This window comes from Engystomops pustulosus, chromosome 7, assembly GCF_040894005.1.
Source record: "Engystomops pustulosus chromosome 7, aEngPut4.maternal, whole genome shotgun sequence".
NCBI lineage: Eukaryota > Metazoa > Chordata > Amphibia > Anura > Leptodactylidae > Engystomops > Engystomops pustulosus.
Window position 1 is genome coordinate 94,358,026 of NC_092417.1, and position 23,085 is coordinate 94,381,110.

General features: G+C 46.5%; 1 long non-coding RNA gene across 1 annotated transcript in view; it reads left to right on the top strand.

Moving 5' to 3' along the window:
* The window catches only part of LOC140068893 (uncharacterized), a 32,399-nt gene extending 10,279 nt beyond the window's left edge, over window positions 1-22,120 (top strand). The window contains exons 3-4 of the long non-coding RNA XR_011848616.1: window positions 7,000-7,108; window positions 21,040-22,120. This is a non-coding gene — a long non-coding RNA (uncharacterized lncRNA). The remainder of the gene's footprint in view (window positions 1-6,999; window positions 7,109-21,039) is intronic.
* Window positions 22,121-23,085: the final 965 nt, after the last annotated feature.

Sequence of the window (23,085 nt, forward strand, 5' to 3'; positions counted from 1 at the left end):
ATTAGGCACTAACTCAGTGTCATCTCATCTGGCATAGTAGTGTGCTTCCTTTGATACTTGGCTAGAAAATAGCCATAGCAATAGGATAGGATTGTTTGTTTCTAAAAACTCAAAAAAAAACAAAAAACACAAAAAAAAACAAAAAACACAAAAAAACACAAAAAAAAACAAAAAAAAGTAAAAAAAAAAAAAAAAGTTATAACTCTCATTTTAAAAATGTTTAACCCCAGGGCTAGGGGTAGAGGACGAGGGCGGGGACGTGGGCGTCCAACTACTGCAGGGGTCAGAGGCCGTGGTCCTGGGCGGGGTGAGACACCACCTGCTGATGAGGGAGCAGGGGAACGCCGCAGAGCTACACTCCCTAGGTTCATGTCTGAAGTTACTGGGACTCGTGGTAGAGCACTGTTGAGGCCAGAACAGTGCGAACAGGTGATGTCGTGGATTGCTGACAATGCTTCGAGCAATTTGTCCACCACCAGTCAGTCTTCCACGCAGTCCACCCATGTCACCGAAATCCCCACTCCTCCAGCTCCTGCACCTCAGCCTCCTCCCCCCCAGTCTGCCCCCTCCCAGGAAAATTTGCCATTTGAACCGGCATACTCTGAGGAACTGTTTTCTGGACCCTTCCCACAGTCACAAACCACTTGTCCGGTTGCTGCTGAGCAATTTTCCGATGCCCAGGTTTTCCACCAGTCACAGTCTGTGGGTGATGATGACCTTCTTGACGTAGTGGAAGTGTGTAAAGAGGTGTCCGACGATGAGGAGACACGGTTGTCAGACAGTGGGGAAGTTGTTGTCAGGGCAGGAAGTCCGAGGGGGGAGCAGACTGAGGGATCGGAGGATGATGAGGTGACAGACCCAAGCTGGGTTGAGAGGCCGGGTGAACACAGTGCTTCTGAGACGGAGGAGAGTCCTCGACCTGAACAGGTTGGAAGAGGCAGTGGTGGGGCCAGACGGAGAGGCAGGGCCAGAGCTGGTGCATCAGCGCCACTGTCAACTAGTGAAGCTCCCGTGGTGAGGGCTCTTGCGGCGAGGGCTAGATCTTCAGAAGTGTGGAGGTTCTTTAAGGAAACACCGGATGACCGACGGACTGTGGTGTGCAACATTTGCCAAACCAGGCTCAGCAGGGGTTCCACCACTACTAGCTTAACTACCACCAGTATGCGCAGGCATATGAATGCTAAGCACCCCACTCAGTGGCAACAAGCCCGTTCACCTCCGGCCGTGCACACCACTGCTCCTTCCCCTGTGTCAGCTGCTAGTCAGCCCCCTGCCCAGGACCCTGGCACAAAAACCCCATCGTCGCCTCCACGATCCTCCACAGCATCCACCAGCGTTCAGCTCTCCATACCCCAGACGCTGGAGCGGAAACGCAAATATAGTGCAACCCACCCGCACGCCCAAGCCCTTAATGTGCACATCTCCAGATTGCTTAGCCTGGAGATGCTGCCCTATAGGCTAGTAGAGACCGAGGCCTTTCGCAACCTCATGGCGGCGGCCGCCCCTCGGTATTCGGTCCCCAGCCGCCACTACTTTTCCCGATGTGCCGTCCCAGCCCTGCACCAGCACGTGTCAGACAACATCATCCGTGCCCTGACCAACGCCGTTTCTGACAAGGTCCACCTGACCACGGACACGTGGACGAGTGCTGCCGGGCAGGGCCACTATATATCGCTGACGGCACATTGGGTTAACTTGGTGGAGGCTGGGACCGAGTCTGACCCTGGGGCTGCTCATATACTGCCGACGCCGAGGATTGCGGGGCCTACCTCGGTCCAGGTGTTTCAGGCCTACTATGCCTCCTCCTCCTCCCACCCCTCCTCCACCTCCTCCTCCGAACTACCATCCGTGGGCACGGCGCCATCAGTCGGTAGCTCTAGGCACAGCAGCAGTGCCGTCGCTAAGCGACAGCAGGCGGTGCTCAAACTGCTGAGCCTAGGCGACAAAAGGCACACCGCCCAAGAGCTATTACAGGGCATCACGGCGCAGACTGATCTGTGGCTGGCACCGCTGAACCTCAAGCCGGGAATGGTTGTGTGTGACAACGGCCGTAACCTGGTGGCGGCTCTGCAACTCGGCAGACTGACACATGTGCCATGCCTGGCCCATGTGTTAAATCTGATAGTGCAGCGTTTCCTCAAGACATACCCCAATCTGTCTGATTTGCTCACGAAGGTGCGCCGCATCTGTGCGCATTTCAGGAAGTCCAGCCCAGATGCTGCCACTCTCAGGGCAGCGCAGCGCCGCCTCCAACTGCCCGCTCACCGACTGTTGTGCGACGTGCCCACGAGGTGGAATTCAACACTGACCATGTTATCCAGAGTTTACCAGCAGCGCAGAGCGATTGTAGACTGCCAGATGTCAACTTCCACCAGAACTGGTAGTCAGGTCAGTCAGCTTCCTCAAGTCTACAATGAGGAGTGGACGTGGATGTCTGATATCTGTCAGGTGCTGAGTAACTTTGAGGAGTCAACACAGATGGTCAGTGGCGATGCCGCCATCATCAGCCTCACCATCCCGCTGCTTGGCCTGTTGAAAAACTCTCTGGTCAGCATGAAGTCGGAAGCTTTGCGCTCGTCACAAGAGACGGGGGAAGAATATTCCCTTGTTGATAGCCAAAGCACCCTGAGGTCTGTTTCTCAGCGCATATCGGAGGAGGTGGAGGTGGAGGAGGATGAGGAGGAAGAGGAGGAGAATGTTGGCGAGACACAAGAGGGGACCATTGTTGAGTCCTTCACTGTTCAGCGTGTATGGGCAGAAGAAGAGGAGTTGGAGGAGTTGGAGGAGGAGGAAATGGACAGTCAGGCCAGTGAGGGGAGTGAATTCTTACGCGTTGGTACTCTGGCGCATATGGCAGATTTCATGCTAGGCTGCCTATCCCGTGACCCTCGCGTTCAAAGAATTTATTCCAGCACCGATTACTGGGTGTTCACTCTCCTGGACCCACGGTACAAGCAAAATCTTTCCACTCTCATCCCTGCAGAGGAAAGGAGTGTGAGAATGCATGAATACCAGCAGGCCCTGGTGCACAAGCTGAAACAGTATTTCCCTTCTGACAGCGCTAGCGGCAGAGTGCGTAGTTCTGCGGGACAAGTAGCGAGGGAGAGTAGGCGAGCAGGCAGCTTGTCCAGCACTGGCAAGGGTACGCTTTACAAGGCTTTTGCCAGCTTTATGTCACCCCAGCAAGACACTGTCACCTGTCCCCAGTCTCGGCAGAGTAGGGCTGATCTTTACAGAAAGATGGTGAGGGAGTACGTAGCTGACCATACCATCGTCCTAAATGATCACACAGCTCCCTACAACTACTGGGTTTCAAAGCTGGACATGTGGCACGAACTGGCGCTGTACGCCTTGGAGGTTCTTGCCTGCCCTGCCGCTAGCGTCTTGTCCGAGCGGGTTTTCAGTGCAGCTGGTGGCATCATCACCGATAAGCGTACACGCCTGTCGACTGACAGCGCTGACAGGCTGATGCTTATTAAAATGAATAAAGGCTGGATTTCTCAGAATTTCCAATCTCCACCAGGTGAAGGAAGCTCAACCTGAATAATTGATCCACTCCTCCTCCTCATTTTCCTCCTTCTCCTCCTCTTTGTACAGTAAAGCAGAGGAAAATGGCTATTTTTGGACAGGGCCCACTGGCTCTTGCTATAGTACTTCATGCATTTAATTTTTCTGGAGGGCCACCTACCCGGTCCTCTGTTTGAAACAATTTTTGTGAGTGCCACATACAGGCACTCAATCTATTCCATTTTTCTGGAGGGCCACCTACCCGGTCCTCTGTTTTAAAAAATTTTTGGGACTGCCACATACAGGCACTCAATCTATTCCATTTTACTGGAGGGCCACCTACCTGCTCCTCTGGTTTGAAGAATTTTTGGGACTGCCACATACAGGCACTCAATCTATTCCATTTTACTGGAGGGCCACCTACCTGCTCCTCTGGTTTGAAACATTTTTGGGACTGCCACATACAGGCACTCAATCTATTCCATTTTACTGGAGGGCCACCTACCTGCTCCTCTGGTTTGAAACAGTTTTGGGACTGCCACATACAGGCACTCAATCTATTCCATTTTACTGCAGGGCCACCTACCTGCTCCTCTGGTTTGAACAATTTTTGGGACTGCCACATACAGGCACTCAATCTATTCCATTTTACTGGAGGGCCACCTACCTGCTCCTCTGGTTTGAAACATTTTTGGGACTGCCACATACAGGCACTCAATCTATTCCATTTTACTGCAGGGCCACCTACCTGCTCCTCTGGTTTGAAGAATTTTTGGGACTGCCACATACAGGCACTCAATCTATTCCATTTTACTGCAGGGCCACCTACCTGCTCCTCTGGTTTGAAACATTTTTGGGACTGCCACATACAGCCACTCAATCTATTCCATTTTACTGGAGGGCCACCTACCTGCTCCTCTGGTTTGAAAAATGTTTGGGACTGCCACATACAGGCACTATCCAAATTAAATTGTCTCCATAGCAGCCTCCACACGTTGTCTCCATTGCTACCTCCAAAAGTCGTCCATATAGCTGCCTCCATACATCGTCCCTTTATCAAACGAGGTGTGTCAGGCAGAAATTTGGGTTGTTTTCATGGATTCCACATCAAAGTTGTTAACTTTGTCGCCACCCTGCTGTGTTATCCACAAAATATACTGGCAAACTTTTACCATTTAGGGATATTATTTCAGCGCTTCTTGCGCATCTGTTTACATTCCCCTCACCCGGCATATCCTAAACTTATAAGAACGCTACTACACTTGATCTTATACAAAAGGTTCTTAGAAGTGCTGTTTGGGGAGTAGCCTAGAGACAGGGGCTTGGATTGGCGAAAGCTCGCCTGGCAGCAGAGCGCCAGCTCCATGCGCATCATGCGCTTCTTGCGCATCTGTTTACATTCCCCTCACCCGCCATATCCCAAACTTATAAGAACGCTACTACACTTAACTTGGTGCAGGCTGGGACCGAGTCTGACCCTGGGGCTGCTCATATACTGGCGACGCAGAGAATTGCGGGGCCTACCTCGGTCCAGGTCTCAAAGGCCTACTATACCTCCTCCCACCCCTCCTCCACCTCCTCCTCCTCCGAATTACCATCCGTGGGCATGGCGCCATCAGTCGGTAGCTCTAGGCACAGCAGCAGTGCCGTCGCTAAGCGACAGCAGGCGGTGCTCAAACTGCTGAGCCTAGGCGATAAAAGGCACACCGCCCAAGAGCTATTACAGGGCATTCCACATCAAAGTTGTTAACTTTGTCGCCACCCTGCTGTGTAATCCACAAAATATACTGGCAAACTTTTACCATTTAGGGATATTATTTCAGCGCTTCTTGCGCATCTGTTTACATTCCCCTCACCCGGCATATCCTAAACTTATAAGAACGCTACTACACTTGATCTTATACAAAAGGTTCTTAGAAGTGCTGTTTGGGGAGTAGCCTAGAAACAGGGGCTTGGATTGGCGAAAGCTCGCCTGGCTGCAGAGCGCCAGCTCCATCACAAGATCCAACTAACATAGTTGCAGCACCTTTAATCTACTACTAGTTCACTGCCTCCATAATAATAATAATCTTTATTTATATAGCGTCATCATATTCTGCAGCGCTTTACAAATCATAGGAAACAAATACAAATGTAATGTAACAGAGCACAACATTTGTATGGAACAACAGGAGTGAGGTCCCTGCTCGCCAGAGCTTACGGTTTATGAAGATGATGGGGTAACACGAGGTAAAAGAATATTTAATGGTCAAGCCATTCTTCTTAGGGAATAGAACAAAATATAATAAATGGATTTGCTGTCGCTTGAACCACTCAGCCGTCATCTTATATACCAGGTCCAGGGTGAATGGGACTGCAGAGAAGTCTGGTGCCTGTTGGTTGCTGGATAACAGATGGGAGGACGACACAGGACGGGTTAGTAGAAGAGTTAAAACTTCATGCAGTTAATGAGTGTTATAGGCTTGCCTAAAGAAATGGGTTTTAAGAGCACGTTTGAAACTTTGGAGGTTAGGTATTAGTCTGATAGTCCGGGGCAGAGCATTCCATAGAATTGGTGCAGCTCTAGAGAAGTCTTGTAGACGCGAGTGGGAGGTCCGCACTAGGGTAGAGGTTAATCTAAGATCACTGGCGGATCTAAGAGCACGGGTTGGGCGATAGACTGAGATAAGAGAGGAGAGGTAGGGGGGTGCAGCATTATACAGAGCTTTATGGATGAGGGTTATTATTATTTTAAACTGTATTCGAAAGGAGACTGGCAGCCAGTGCAGCGACTGGCATGAACTGTAAGCATACATGGTCCCCTTATCAAACGAGCTGTGTCAGGCAGAATTTTGGGTTGTTTTCATGGCTTCCACAACAAACTTGTTAACTTTGTCGCCACCCTGCTGTGTAATCCACAAAATATACTGGCAAACTTTTATCATGTACCGATATTATTTGAGCGCTTCTTGCTCACCTCCTTTGGTTCCTCTCTGCCACCCATTGGTTTGAAGCCTGAGTCCATTTAGGGTATGTCGCCATGACACTCTCTAGCCTGCTGCCGCTGCCTCTGCATGCCGTCCCCTATAGTGTCAGGGTCAATTATTAGATGTTTTAGATGCTATCTAGCTTCATTCTGTCACTCTGTCATGGCCATGCTGTTGCCCATAATTTTGGCATAATGGTGCGATTAAGCAGCCTCAGAGGCATCCATGCATGCTGCCCCTGCTGTTTCCTGTCCATTTCCGTGGTGTTTCCATCCTTTTCTGAGGTTCCCAGGTGTTTGGCCAAGCTTCCCTGTGCAGAGCCTTGGTCCCCTTGAAAAATGCTCGAGTCTCCCATTGACTTCAATGGGGTTCGTTATTCGAGACGAGCACTCGAGCATCGGGAAAAGTTCGTCTCGAATAACGAGTACCCGAGCATTTTAGTGTTCGCTCATCTCTAATTTTTTTCTATTTTTAGAAATAATATTAAAAGTTATGTTTTATGCACCATTTGTAATTTCCTTCCTAGCTTTGAACTGGTGACGTTGGGGACGACTCCATCTGACTTTACTATCATATATAGACAATATGATCACAATGAAGCAGCCTGGCATTTGTTGAAAACTTGTAATGGAGAGGTAGGACATCTGCAGCAGTAAACCTCAACATAAATATGTATGTCTTACTGCTGGGAGTACATCCGGAGTGGGATGTATCCACTTGGGTATGCGTATCATAGTTTGAGCTCACCCAGGATCAGCATCAGTTCAGAATATGTTCACTGCTTTTTGGATGCCATGGAAGAGGTTTTCTCATTTAATTCCCCTCTTTATCAGCCAGAAAAGAGTGAGCAGCTGTAGGAAAAAAGTGTTCTATTGGTGGAAGGGGGCCCATACATTGTTCTGGCACTGAGACCCTTAGTTGTTTTTGTATGCCCCTTGTGGCCATACACTGTAATGAATTGTCACTAGTCCACCATAATTATCTGTATTGGCTCATAAGGCAAGTGGTCATCCATTCTAAGGCTGCATTTACATTAAGGCTGTAGCTGGATGTCTGTCGTGATGGAGAGGAGGAGGGGCAACCCATCTCCATAGAAATGCATGGTGTACGGGCCATGCACACGGGGAAAGATAGGACATGTCCTATCTTTCCCTGTGTATTGAGCCGTACAGTAGCTGTGTGTGGCACACTACATGTGTGTGGCATCCTATCGCTCTGTGCACCCATTGCCGTCTATGGGCGATGTATGTTTGGCCGCAAGCTTGCGGCCGTACGTGCGTCCACCATATGGTCGTGTGAATGCAGCCTAAGGATGTTTAAATGCAGCAATGGAAAATATATAATCCTTGCTAGGAAAATCCTAGCTAAAACTTGATTTCCAGTAACATTGCTGAATGGAGGCCCTTACTCGTCCGAGCTTGATGCTCGTTCGAGCATTAGCGTACTCGAAACTGCTCGTTGCTCGGACGAATACTTTGCCCGCTCGAGAAAATGGCAGCTCCCGCCGTTTTGCTTTTTGGCGGCCAGAAACAGAGCCAATCACAAGCCAGGAGACTCTGCACTCCACCCAGCATGACGTGGTACCCTTACACGTCGATAGCAGTGGTTGGCTGGCCAGATCAGGTGACCCTGGGATAGACTAGCCGCTGCCCGCGCTGCTCGGATCATTCTGTGTCTGGATGCCGCTAGGGAGAGAGCTGCTGCTGGTCAGGGAAAGCGTTAGGGTGTTCTATTAGAATAGTGTTAGGCAGGAGTGATTCAACGAGAACCCAACAGCCCTTCTTAGGGCTACAATAACGTTATACTTTTTTTTTTTTTGTTTGCTTGTGGCTGGGCTTGCTGGCACTAGTAGTGCAGCTAGTACCATATTGTGAGGAATTTGCAGGGGGACTTGCTACCGTTGTGTTTAGCTCTTAGTGACACACATATCCACCTCAAACACCAAAGTGGGAAAATTTATTAGGGGTTTGATTTCAATTAGGCACAGTCTGCCAGTTTCTTTTTATTTTACGTTTATTTTTTCATAACTCAGCGTCATCTCATCAGTGTGCTTTCATACTTGGCTAGAAAATAGCCAAAGGAGAATCCAAACGGCTTACTTACGCCTACAATAGCGTTATATATATTTTATTTCTGGTTGATCTGCTGGTGGCTATCCTTGCTGCAGTGCATATACTAGCCAATTGTGAGGAATTTGGAGTGAGACTTGCGACCGCTGTGTTTAGCGCTTAGTGACGCACATATCCATCGCAAAGACCGAAGTGGGATAATTTATTAGGGGTTGGATTTCAATTAGGCACAGTCTGGCAGTTTCTTTTTATTTTACGTTTATTTTTTCATAACTCAGCGTCATCTCATCAGTGTGCTTTCATACTTGGCTAGAAAATAGCCAAAGGAGAATCCAAACGGCTTACTTACGCCTACAATAGCGTTATATATATTTTATTTCTGGTTGATCTGCTGGTGGCTGTCCTTGCTGCAGTGCATATACTAGCCAATTGTGAGGAATTTGGAGTGAGACTTGCGACCGCTGTGTTTAGCGCTTAGTGACGCACATATCCATCGCAAAGACCGAAGTGGGAAAATTTATTAGGGGTTGGATTTCAATTAGGCACAGTCTGCCATTTCCTTTTTATTTTACGTTTATTTTTTCATAACTCAGCGTCATCTCATCAGTGTGCTTTCATACTTGGCTAGAAAATAGCCAAAGGAGAATCCAAACGGCTTACTTACGCCTACAATAGCGTTATATATATTTTATTTCTGGTTGATCTGCTGGTGGCTGTCCTTGCTGCAGTACATATACTAGCCAATTGTGAGGAATTTGGAGTGAGACTTGCGACCGCTGTGTTTAGCGCTTAGTGACGCACATATCCATCGCAAAGACCGAAGTGGGATAATTTATTAGGGGTTGGATTTCAATTAGGCACAGTCTGGCAGTTTCTTTTTATTTTACGTTTATTTTTTCATAACTCAGCGTCATCTCATCTGGCATAGCAGTGTGCTTTCATACTTGGCTAGAAAATAGCCATAGGAGAATCCAAACGGCTTACTTAGGCCTACAATAGCGTTATATATTTTATTTCTGGTTGATCTGCTGGTGGCTGGCCTTGCGGTAGTGCATCTACTACCATATTGTGAGGAATTTGCAGTGAGACTTGGGACCGTTGTGTTTAGCGCTTAGTGACGCACATATCCATCGCAAAGACCGAAGTGGGAAAATTTATTAGGGGTTTGATTGAAATTAGGCACAGTCTGCCATTTACTTTTTATTTTACGTTTATTTTTTCATAACTCAGCGTCATCTCATCTGGCATAGCAGTGTGCTTTCATACTTGGCTAGAAAATAGCCATAGCAATAGGATAGCATCGTTTGGTTTTAAAAACTAAAAAACACAAAAAAAAACAAAAAAAAACACAAAAAAAGTAAAAAAAAAATTTAAGTTGTAACTTTCATTTTCAAAATGTTTAACCCGAGGGCTAGGGGTAGAGGACGAGGGCGGGGACGTGGGCGTCCAACTACTGCAGGAGTCAGAGGCCATGGTCCTGGGCGGGGTGAGACACCACCTGCTGATGAGGGAGCAGGGGAACGCCGCAGAGCTACACTCCCTAGGTTCATGTCTGAAGTTACTGGGACTCGTGGTAGAGCACTGTTGAGGCCAGAACAGTGCGAACAGGTGATGTCGTGGATTGCCGACAATGCTTCGAGCAATTTGTCCACCAGTCAGTCTTCCACGCAGTCCACCCATGTCACCGAAATCGGCACTCCTCCAGCTCCTGCACCTCAGCCTCCTCCCCCCCAGTCTGCCCCCTCCCAGGAAAATTTGGCATTTGAACCGGCATACTCTGAGGAACTGTTTTCTGGACCCTTCCCACAGTCACAAACCACTTGTCTGGTTGCTGCTGAGCAATTTTCCGATGCCCAGGTTTTCCACCAGTCGCAGTCTGTGGGTGATGATGACCTTCTTGACGTAGTGGAAGAAGTGTGTAAAGAGGTGTCCGACGATGAGGAGACACGGTTGTCAGACAGTGGTGAAGTTGTTGTCAGGGCAGGAAGTCCGAGGGGGGAGCAGACTGAGGGATCGGAGGATGATGAGGTGACAGACCCAAGCTGGGTTGAGAGGCCGGGTGAACACAGTGCTTCTGAGACGGAAGAGAGTCCTCGACCAGAACAGGTTGGAAGAGGCAGTGGTGGGGCCAGACGGAGAGGCAGGGCCAGAGCTGGTGCATCAGCGCCAAATGTGTCACGTAGTGAAGCTCCCGTGGCGAGGTCTCCCGCGGCGAGGGCTAGATTTTCAGAAGTCTGGAGGTTCTTTAAGGAAACACCGGATGACCGACGGACTGTGGTGTGCAACCTTTGCCAAACCAGGATAAGCAGGGGTTCCACCACTACTAGCTTAACTACCACCAGTATGCGCAGGCATATGAATGCTAAACACCCCACTCAGTGGCACCAAGCCCGTTCACCTCCGGCCGTGCACACCACTGCTCCTTCCCCTGTGTCAGCTGATAGTCAGCCCCCTGCCCAGGACCCTGGCACAAAAACCCCATCGTCGCCTCCACGATCCTCCACAGCATCCACCAGCGTTCAGCTCTCCATACCCCAGATGCTGGAGCGGAAAAGAAAATATAGTGCAACCCACCCGCACGCCCAAGCCCTTAATGTCCACATCTCCAGATTGCTTAGCCTGGAGATGCTGCCCTATAGGCTAGTAGAGACCGAGGCCTTTCGCAACCTCATGGCGGCGGCCGCCCCTCGGTATTCGGTCCCCAGCCGCCACTACTTTTCCCGATGTGCCGTCCCAGCCCTGCACCAGCACGTGTCAGACAACATCATCCGTGCCCTGACCAACGCCGTTTCTGACAAGGTCCACCTGACCACGGACACGTGGACGAGTGCTGCCGGGCAGGGCCACTATATATCGCTGACGGCACATTGGGTTAACTTGGTGGAGGCTGGGACCGAGTCTGACCCTGGGGCTGGTCATATACTGCCGACGCCGAGGATTGCGGTGCCTACCTCGGTCCAGGTCTCAAAGGCCTACTATGCCTCCTCCTCCTCCCACCCCTCCTCCACCTCCTCCTCCGAACTACCATCCGTGGGCATGGCGCCATCAGTCGCTAGCTCTAGGCACAGCAGCAGTGCCGTCGCTAAGCGACAGCAGGCGGTGCTCAAACTGCTGAGCCTAGGCGATAAAAGGCACACCGCCCAAGAACTATTACAGGGCATCACGGCGCAGACTGATCTGTGGCTGGTACCGCTGAACCTGAAGCCAGGCATGGTTGTGTGTGACAACGGCCGTAACCTGGTGGCGGCTCTGCAACTCGGCAGACTGACACATGTGCCATGCCTGGCCCATGTGTTAAATCTGATAGTTCAGCGTTTCCTCAAGACATACCCCAATCTGTCCGATTTGCTCACGAAGGTGCGCCGCATCTGTGCACATTTCAGGAAGTCCAGCACAGATGCTGCCACTCTCAGGGCAGCGCAGCGCCGCCTCCAACTGCCCGCTCACCGACTGTTGTGCGACGTGCCCACGAGGTGGAATTCAACATTAACCATGTTATCCAGAGTTTACCAGCAGCGCAGAGCGATTTTAGACTGCCAGATGTCAACTTCCACCAGAACTGGTAGTCAGGTCAGTCAGCTTCCTCAAGTCTACAATGAGGAGTGGACGTGGATGTCTGATATCTGTCAGGTGCTGAGTAACTTTGAGGAGTCAACACAGATGGTCAGTGGCGATGCCGCCATCATCAGCCTCACCATCCCGCTGCTTGGCCTGTTGAAAAACTCTCTGATCAGCATGAAGTCGGAAGCTTTGCGCTCGTCACAAGAGACGGGGGAAGAAGATTCCCTTGTTGATAGCCAAAGCACCCTCAGGTCTGTTTCTCAGCGCATATCGGAGGAGGTGGAGGAGGATGAGGAGGAAGAGGAGGAGAATGTTGGTGAGACACAAGAGGGGAGCATTGCTCAGACCTTCACTGTTCAGCGTGTATGGCCAGAAGAAGAGGAGTTGGAGGAGTTGGAGGAGGAGGAAATGGACAGTCAGGCCAGTGAGGGGAGTGAATTCTTGCGCGTTGGGACTCTGGCGCATATGGCAGATTTCATGCTAGGCTGCCTATCCCGTGACCCTCGCGTTCAAAGAATTTATTCCAGCACCAATTACTGGGTATTCACTCTCCTGGACCCACGGTACAAGCAAAATCTTTCCACTCTCATCCCTGGAGAGGAAAGGAGTGTGAGAATGCATGAATACCAGCAGGCCCTGGTGCACAAGCTGAAACAGTATTTCCCTTCTGAAAGCGCTAGCGGCAGAGTGCGTAGTTCTGCGGGACAAGTAGCGAGGGAGAGTAGGCGAGCAGGCAGCTTGTCCAGCACTGGCAAGGGTACGCTTTACAAGGCTTTTGCCAGCTTTATGTCACCCCAGCAAGACACTGTCACCTGTCCCCAGTCTCGGCAGAGTAGGGCTGATCTTTACAGAAAGATGGTGAGGGAGTACGTAGCTGACCATACCATCGTCCTAAATGATCACACAGCTCCCTACAACTACTGGGTTTCAAAGCTGGACATGTGGCACGAACTGGCGCTGTACGCCTGGGAGGTTCTTGCCTGCCCTGCCGCTAGCGTCTTGTCCGAGCGGGTTTTCAGTGCAGCTGGTGGCATCATCACCGATAAGCGTACACGCCTGTCGACTGACAGCGCTGACCGGCTGACGCTTATTAAGATGAATAAAGCCTGGATTTCTCATAATTTCCAATCTCCACCAGGTGAAGGAAGCTCAACCTGAATAATTTATGCACTCCTCCTCCTCCTCATTTTCCTCCTTCTCCTCCTCTTTGTACACTAAAGCAGAGGAAACTGGCTATTTTTTGACAGGGCCCACTGGCTCTAGCTATAGTACTTTATGCATTTAATTTTTCTGGAGGGCCACCTACCCGGTCCTCTGTTTTAAACAATTTTTGGGAGTGCCACATACAGGCACTCAATCTATTCCATTTTTCTGGAGGGCCACCTACCTGCTCCTCTGGTTTGAAAACTTTTTTGGACTGCCACATACAGGCACTATCCAAATTAAATTGTCTCCATAGCAGCCTCCACACGTTGTCTCCATTGCTACCTCCAAAAGTCGTCCATATAGCTGCCTCCATACATCGTCCCCTTATCAAACGAGGTGTGTCAGGCACAAATTTGGGTTGTTTTCATGGATTCCACATCAAAGTTGTTAACTTTGTCGCCACCCTGCTGTGTTATCCACAAAATATACTGGCAAACTTTTACCATTTAGGGATATTATTTCAGCGCTTCTTGTGCATCTGTTTACATTCCCCTCATCCGCCATATCCCAAACTTATAAGAACGCTACTACACTTAACTTGGTGCAGGCTGGGACCAAGTCTGACCCTGGGGCTGGTCATATACTGCCGACGCCGAGGATTGCGGGGCCTACCTCGGTCCAGGTCACAAAGGCCTACTATACCTCCTCCTCCTCCCACCCCTCCTCCACCTCCTCCTCCTCCGAATTACCATCCGTGGCCATGGCGCCATCAGTCGGTAGCTCTAGGCACAGCAGCAGTGCCGTCGCTAAGCGACAGCAGGCGGTGCTCAAACTGCTGAGCCTAGGCGATAAAAGGCACACCGCCCAAGAGCTATTACAGGGCATTCCACATCAAACTTGTTAACTTTGTCGCCACCCTGCTGTGTAATCCCCAAAATATACTGGCAAACTTTTATCATTTACCGATATTATTTCAGCGCTTCTTGCGCATCTGTTTACATTCCCCTCACCCGCCATATCCCAAACTTATAAGAACGCTACTACACTTGATCTTATACAAAAGGTTCTTAGAAGTGCTGTTTGGGGAGTAGCCTAGAGACAGGGGCTTGGATTGGCGAAAGCTCGCCTGGCAGCGGAGCGCCAGCTCCATGCCAAGATCCAACTAACATAGTTTTAACTGCAGCACCTTTAATCTACTACTAGTTCACTGCCTCCATACATGGTCCCCTTATCAAACGAGCTGTGTCAGGCAGAATTTTGGGTTGTTTTCATGGCTTCCACATCAAACTTGTTATCTTTGTCGCCACCCTGCTGTGTAATCCACAAAATATACTGGCAAACTTTTATCATGTACCGATATTATTTGAGCGCTTCTTGCTCACCTCCTTTGGTTCCTCTCTGCCACCCATTGGTTTGAAGCCTGAGTCCATTTAGGGCATGTCGCCATGACACTCTCTAGCCTGCTGCCGCTGCCTCTGCATGCCGTCCCCTATAGTGTCAGGGTCAATTATTGGAAGTTTTAGATGCTATCTAGCTTCATTCTGTCACTCTGTCATGGCCATGCTGTTGCCCATAATTTTGGCATAATGGTGCGATTAAGCAGCCTCAGAGGCATCCATGCATGCTGCCCCTGCTGTTTCCTGTCCATTTCCGTGGTGTTTCCATCCTTTTCTGAGGTTCCCAGGTGTTTGGCCAAGCTTCCCTGTGCAGAGCCTTGGTCCCCTTGAAAAATGCTCGAGTCTCCCATTGACTTCAATGGGGCTCGTTATTCGAGACGAGCACTCGAGCATCGGGAAAAGTTCGTCTCGAATAACGAGTACCCGAGCATTTTAGTGCTCGCTCATCTCTACTCAAGATCCAAGAGCGCTCATAGCACTAATTGAAAAGCCCTGGCTGAAAGTAGTAGTGGATTCGTACTCGACAGAGGTTACTGTGAAAAGCTCTCAGTAAGTGAAATGATTGCGGAGCTCAAACGCACAAGCCTAATAGACTTGTTTTGATATTCTCCCTTTAAATGCTGACTTCCTCAGCTCTCCAGCTCCTGCCAATTGAAGCAATTCAGTTCTACACCACAGACCCTGATCTGTTTCGCTTGAGTTAGAAATCGCATTAATTCAAAGATTATTCCTCTGCACAGTGCGCAGCATATTCACAGGTACGTTACACAACTGACAATTTGTCAGGCCTCTCTCCAAGACTTTTACATGGGGAATAGGATCCAATTTGGATCGGTTACAAGTGAATAAACATAATAAACTTCAAAACTATGCTTCTATAGCATAGAAACAGAAGACAACAACAAAATATGCGGCAGACGATGAAATAAGAGGAACGGAATCTCATCAGCTGCTAAGAATGTCTAAGAGGGATGTCCATAGGTCTCACAAGAGATGAAGGCACAGGTTATAATGCAAGGATGAAGACAACAAAGTCATGTTCAAATCTACAATTTGCATCCATCACTTTAATTGGTTTAATGTCTCAATGCAATTACATTTTTATTATAGTTATTAGGTACATTCAGAAAAACCTGAGCCTTCTGAGGGGTGGGATGACTCAGGGGGGTAACTACAGTGGTAGCAGCCATAGCAGTGTCAGGGGGCCCTGTCATCCAGCCTGAGACACTACAGAGTGGAGGATGTGCACCATTATATGGATATTATACTGCACATTGTGCAGCATAATATGTATATAACATATATTTGATAATTATATGCTGATTCTATGATGTGTATATGCTGTATGTGTATATGGTGTGTATATATGCTGTATGTTTGTATATGGCACTGTATGTGTGTGTATATGCTTTATATGTGTGTGTCACCAATCAGAAGCCTGCTATAGGGCTCTATAGGGCTCCTATCTATGCCCCTATGGTGACAGTAGGCAGGACTGGGACAAGGCACCCCATGGAAAAGCAAAGTCCACTCACTGGGTCCTGACCTATTGGCTTGGGGGTAGATGGATTCCCCTGCTACCCGAGTGGCTGTTTTTAGTGCAGCCTAGTGCTGGACTGGTCACGGTCACTTGGTCCAGGTGGGACAGGCCTCGCAAGTGGAATGCAAGAAGAGGGAGAAGGCACAGTAAGGTGGAAGTAGTTCTCCCTGGGGCATTCCCTGTGTATACATGTGTTTAGGATCTCCGGGTAGATGGGAGAGGGGAGGCCTGTGATGTTATGCATCAGACAGAGATCACATGTAGATAAGATGATGAATATTAACTTTATTACAGAACTTAAACACAGCAGTGGAAACGACTGAGGTTGAGGTCCTATCTCCTGCTGTCCGAGGAAACTGATTTAATGCAGCCTGGTAGATGAAGCTAACAGCCCAAATTAGGGAATTTGTAGCTGCTTTGGAAGCAATACTAGAGCAGGTTCTGGAAGGTAGAGTCCTGCAGCAGGTCTCATGCTGTTGGATTACCCACAGATTGTGACAGCAGCTGGCTGTCTGTCTGCAGGCAGTGTGTCCTGTAGCAAGGATCAAGCAAAGATCTGTCCTCTCTCATGACTCTGAGAGAACTCTCTCTGTTCTGGAACCTTGCAGCTACAGGGAGTCTAATATAAACTTCACCTAGGATGGGTGCAGAGTTCAGGCATCCAACCAGGGACCTCAGGGCAAAGAGGATTGATATAAATAACACAACTGTTCTGATCCTTACCAGTTCTGCGTCCTTCCTAAAGAGATATTATACAGCTACATTACCGGTTATAGACAGTAAATGGTGCACAGAGGTGATCAGGCTCTATGGGAGGACACATGCAATCTAATAAGAGCAATATTTTGTAATACCTGCATTAGTAGGGCCATTACAGAGAAAAGAGAAATTGTCCCCACCCCCACGCACACTTGCCATAAAATCTATTCCTATGGTAGGAGGTGTATGATTCTCTTACCACAAGCAGAACAGACCGCTCAATCAAACCTCCGCAAACAGAGGAGAATCTGTTGACAGGTTGTCTCAATGGAAACACCCATAGAGGTCTTTGTAAGTAAAGAGTTTATTGGCATATTTCTTAATCCAGTATTTGATGGCTGGTAGATACTTGCTTCCTCCGGCCCCAGTTTGTCAATGCCTCAACTACAATTCAAAAAGCAGTGGTTTGCAGGGATCCTCAATATTTTGGGAATGAGATGTGGCCCAGTATCATTCTCATACATCTGGTACCCCTGTGTCTCCCTCTTTTACATAGATCAAAGGGATTACCAGGATTACCGATTCTGGAGACAGTGTGCTCAAGCAAAAGTGGCACAACAGAAAACCACAAAATAGGGTAGATTCAAGTGTAGCCAACATTGGAGTCTAGCAGAGTGGTTGTCTATATGATTGTCGTTTTGCTGACACATGCAGAAAGCATCAAGAGTTGAAAGTGCTCCAAATGATATTAACCCCTTAAGGACGGAGGGTTTTCCGGCTCATTTCTCGCTCTCCAACTTCAAAAATCCATAACTTTTTCATTTTTACGTGTACAGACCTGTGTGAGGGCTTATTTTGTGCGTAACAAATTTTACTTTCCCGTAATGTTATTTATTTTAACATGCCGTGTACTGCGAAGCTGAAAAAAAATTCCAAATGTGGAAAAATTGAAAAAAAACCGCACGTGCGTCACGTTCTTGTGGGCTCAGTTTTTACGACTTTCACTCTTCGCTCCAAATAACATGCCTACTTTATTCTTTGGTTCGGTGCGATCGCGGTGATACCAAATTTATATAGGTTTTATTGTGTTTTAATACATTTTTAAAAATTAAACGAATGTGTACAAAAAAGAAAAAAAATTTTTTGCCATCTTCTGACGCTAATAACTTTTTCATACTTTGGCGCACGGAAATGTGTGAGGGGTCATTTTTTGTGAAATGAGGCGACATTTTCATTGCTACCATTTTGAGGTCTGTGCGACATTTTGATCATTTTTTATTTCATTTTTTATGTTATGTAAAAAGGTGTAAAAGTCGCATTTCGGACATTTGGGCGCCATTTCCCGCCTCGGAGGTCACCGCCGGCCGTAACCGTTTTTATATTTTGATAGATCGGGCATTTTGGGACGCGGCGATACCTAATATGTCTGTGATTTTTACTGTTTGTTATGTTTTATATCCGTTCTAGGGAAAGGGGGGTGATTTGAACTTTTAATATTTTATTAATTTTTTTTATTTTTTAAACTTTTTTTTTTATTTTTTTTTTCACTATTTTTTAGACCATCTAGGGTACAATAACCCTAGATGATCAGATCGCTCCTACCATATACTGCAATACTACAGTATTGCAATATATGGCGTTTTTGCAGGTCTTACATTACAATGAGCCACTGGCTCATTGTAACGAACCTGCATAAACCATGTAGCCTCGTGTCAAGAGAAGACCCGAGGCTACCATGGTAACCGATCGCCGCCCCCCGATGACGTTCGGGGGCGTGGCGATCGAAAAAAAGATGGCGGCGCCCGCGCGCCGCCGTCTTTTAAACGCCGCCCGCGACTTTGCGGGCGGCGTTTAGAGGGTTAATAGCCGCGATCGGTGCAAGCACCGACCGCGGTTATTAGCGGTGGGGGTTTTGTGCAAAATGCAAAAACCCCCACCTCTGTATGAAGAGGACTCAGCCCGTGAGCCCTCTTCATACTTCCTTTATACCTCTGCGCCGTAGAGCTACGGCGCAGAGCGTTAAGGGGTTAATGCTAATAATCGTAAGACCAGCTTCTTACGACAGTTGGACTTTGGAGTTCCACTACAGTCAGATTTATTAATTTATTAATTAAATATTAATTTATTAGTTGGCACTTGATAAATCTCCTGGCAGTGTCTTATGCTATGTGGGTTGTTTGCGACAGTAGCAAAGAAACATCCAAAGTCGCAGAACATAGACCAGGTTGGGGACTGGCATCAATTTGAGCCACTACTTGAACCTAAACAGAAAGTCACACATCATGAATTCAGTCCTATTGTGAGAACTAGTCTTTGCACATAATGAATTTGGTGCAAACAGGGTCTGTGTCAAAGTGACTTTTGACTGCCCTATGTTCATTGGGAACAATGGAAAGTTTCTAAACAGCATTTGTACCACAACTGCGCCATAACAACCCCCAATGTGTATAAATGTGTATAAAAGGATGAATGGAACCAGAACAAGTATTACATATATGATGGAAGATGATTCTTCCAGTGACCAAACCCTAACCCCTTAACGTTGAAGCCACTTTTCACCTTCCTGACACGGCCCATTTTTTCAAGTCTGCCCTGTGTCACTATAAGTGGTTATAACTTTTTGAAATTGTTTTCTTGTGACACTTTGTATTTCATGTCAGTTCAAAAATTTAGTGGCATGTGTTGCGTTTACTTGTGAGAAAATCATATATTTGGGGAAAATTTGAAAAAATGTGTGATTTTCGAAATTCTAAATTTTCGACTTTTTCCACACATAGTCATAACAGCAAAAAAACTTAATAACTAACATTTACCAGATGTCTACTTTATGTGGATATGGTTTTCTATGCATCCTCTCATTTTTGTAAGATGTTAAGGGGCCTTGAACGTCAGGTGCGGTTTTTCACAATTTCATAAAAAACACAAAATCCTGCTATTGAGGGACCTGCTCAGGTTTCAAGTACCTTTGAGTGGCCTAAATCAAAGTAAAACCCCATAAATTACCCCATTATAGAAACTACACCCCTAAACATACGTAAAAGAACTTTTATTAAGTCTGTTAACCCTTTAATTGTTTAACAGGGGTTAAAACAAAATCGGATGCAATTTTGCAATTACATTTTTTTTTGGCTAAATTAATTTGTTTTTCATAAAATTTATAAATCTCAGCAGATAAAATACCAAACCGCTCTCAGGCGTTTATTGTTTTCATGTAATATGCACCTGCAGTGTTAAATAAAGGATTAATTTGATTGCAAGTACTAGCGTGGTTTCAAGAGTGCCACAAACCTGCTATTTTTTTCTACATTTTAAACTGCTGTATGGGCACACACCAGGGCATTGAAAAGAAGTCATGCCCTTACAAGCAGATTATGCATTGTCACTTCTTATTGGCTATACAATCTTTATTTTTTTGGCAATTTGGACAAATAAGGGTTTATTTTTGCGACATGAGATGCACTTTACAAATACTTCATTCTAGTGGGTCTGTAGCTCATTGAAGAGATTTTATTAACTCTTCAATGTACAGAGGAAAAGAAAATTTTGGTTTCCTTTCTTTTTGAATTTTTTGGGGGTCGTACACCGTACACTAAAAATACTGTATTATCTTTATTCTATAGATAACTATGATTACAGTTATACCTCATGTGTGTAGCTTTTATATATTTTTACAATTTTACTGGAAAAAAACTAATATAAAGAAAATCAAATTTGTTTCCGTATCTCCATCTTTTCCAAGATATAACTTTAAAATTTTTGGTTGACTGAGCTTGTTTAGGGCTTATTTTTTACATGCTGAGTTGTCCTTTAATGTGGTACCATTTTGGTAAACTTTTTTTTATCACTTTTTGAAACATTTTTGTGTAGGGATTTTAGGAAAAATTTACATTTTTGGCGAGTTTTTCGGGTTTTGTTTTTATGGTGTTCACCAAACGTATGTCCAATAATGTTTCTGAGTTATTGTACAGATGGTTATGGACGAGGTGATACCAAATATGTGGGGGTTTTTTGTGATTTTGTGTTTTTTTTTTAACTTTATTAGACGTGTATAGGGAATGTTTGTATTTAGGGGACTTTTACTTTATTTAATTAATTCTTTTAATTAGAAAAACTTTATCACATGTTTTTAACTTTTATTTTTTACTTTCTAACAGGTTGGCTTGAACAAGATACAGCTGACAACCGTAGCCTGTAAATGGGTTTTCCCATTAAGACAAGTTTCTTAAATGTACTAAGGATAACAAAATAACACATTCTCTAATTCAATGTTATTAACAAAAATACAGCATTTCACAGATAGAATTCCAACCGACCTCTAGCTATCCTGTTATATACAATTTTGGTTGCCCCTAGACCCAACCCTCTATCTTTTGAGTTTAGGTTTGGCAGACATTTCTTCAGTTGGATATTCCTATGTTAAGATAATTTCTCATAAATGTAGCCATGTTGTCCCTTAGAAACAAGATAGCTTCCTCGGATACAAGAAGTACAGTGTTCATTACCACAGGACAGCTGTGGGACATACAGTACTTCCCATACATTTCATATACTAAAACCTTATAGAATTTACTGTTTACAATAACCAAATTTTCCACAGCTGCTCTCTGTGACTCAGGGTGGCTCTCTGTGACTCACTTTCCAAAATTCACTTATTAACCACCATATACCGGAGCCATTATCTGCTGTTGATGTTGTGGCAGTATGAAGCTGAGCCGTGATTGGTTGCTTTTCTGCCACAGGTCATTAATATGAGCTCTGAGCTTTGAATGGTTACTAAAGGCAATGAGTATAAGACGCTTATGTGTGAGGTAAGATGGATAGAGATACAGACATAGTGGAAATGTCTGAAGTAAAACTGTTTCAGCTGCCCATGGCAACCAGTCAGAGTTCAGCTGTAATTTTATAAGCAGCTGTGGAAAAATGAATGAGAGTGTCAGAGACAGTCACTGGAATGAGAGCGTCATGGTCAGTCACTAGAGTGAGAGTGTCAGGGACAGTCATTGAAATGAGAGTGCCAGAGACAGTTACTGGAATTAAAGTGTCACAGACAGTCACTGGAACCAGTGTAAACTCTTGTAAGTAGACAGCACTCCACAGTGAGCAAGTCCACAGTGCTCAGGGTTCGGTCAGAGCCAACCAATAGTATAAAAATGGAAGTCCCAACACTCATATTCTTTATCAGCATACAGGTTTATTATGCATCATACAACAGGTTCACAGCAACAATAGGATTTTAATTAAATATATTAATATATAATTAAATGTCCTCGCAGACTCCTCTATATTGGAGAAACAATATAGCCTGTAAAAACAAGGATAAATAAACACCAATCCACTATTAGATGCAACAAACGTTTATTACCTATCCCTTATCACTTCCATGAAAGGAAACATACCATTGTTCAATTAAAATTTCAGGTCATTCAACATATTGATGTACCCAGGAGAGGTGGTAACATCAAAACTAGAGATGAGCGAACACTAAAATGCTCGGGTACTCGTTATTCGAGACAAACTTTTCCCGATGCTCGAGTGCTCGTCTCGAATAACGAACCCCATTGAAGTCAATGGGAGACTCGAGCATTTTTCAAGGGGACCAAGGCTCTGCACAGGGAAGCTTGGCCAAACACCTGGGAACCTCAGAAAAGGATGGAAACACCACGGAAATGGACAGGAAACAGCAGGGGCAGCATGCATGGATGCCTCTGAGGCTGCTTAAACGCACCATTATGCCAAAATTATGGGCAACAGCATGGCCATGAAAGAGTGACAGAATGAAGCTAGATAGCATCTAAAACATCCAATAATTGACCCTGACACTATAGGGGACGGCATGCAGAGGCAGCGGCAGCAGGCTAGAGAGTGTCATGGCGACATACCCTAAATGGACTCAGGCTTCAAACCAATGGGTGGCAGAGAGGAACCAAAGGAGGTGAGCAAGAAGCGCTCAAATAATATCGGTACATGATAAAAGTTTGCCAGTATATTTTGTGGATTACACAGCAGGGTGGCGACAAAGTTAACATGGAAGCCATGAAAACAACCCAAAATTCTGCCTGACACAGCTCGTTTGATAAGGGGACCATGTATGGAGGCAGTGAACTAGTAGTAGATTAAAGGTGCTGCAGTTAAAACTATGTTAGTTGGATCTTGGCATGGAGCTGGCGCTCCGCTGCCAGGCGAGCTTTCGCCAATCCAAG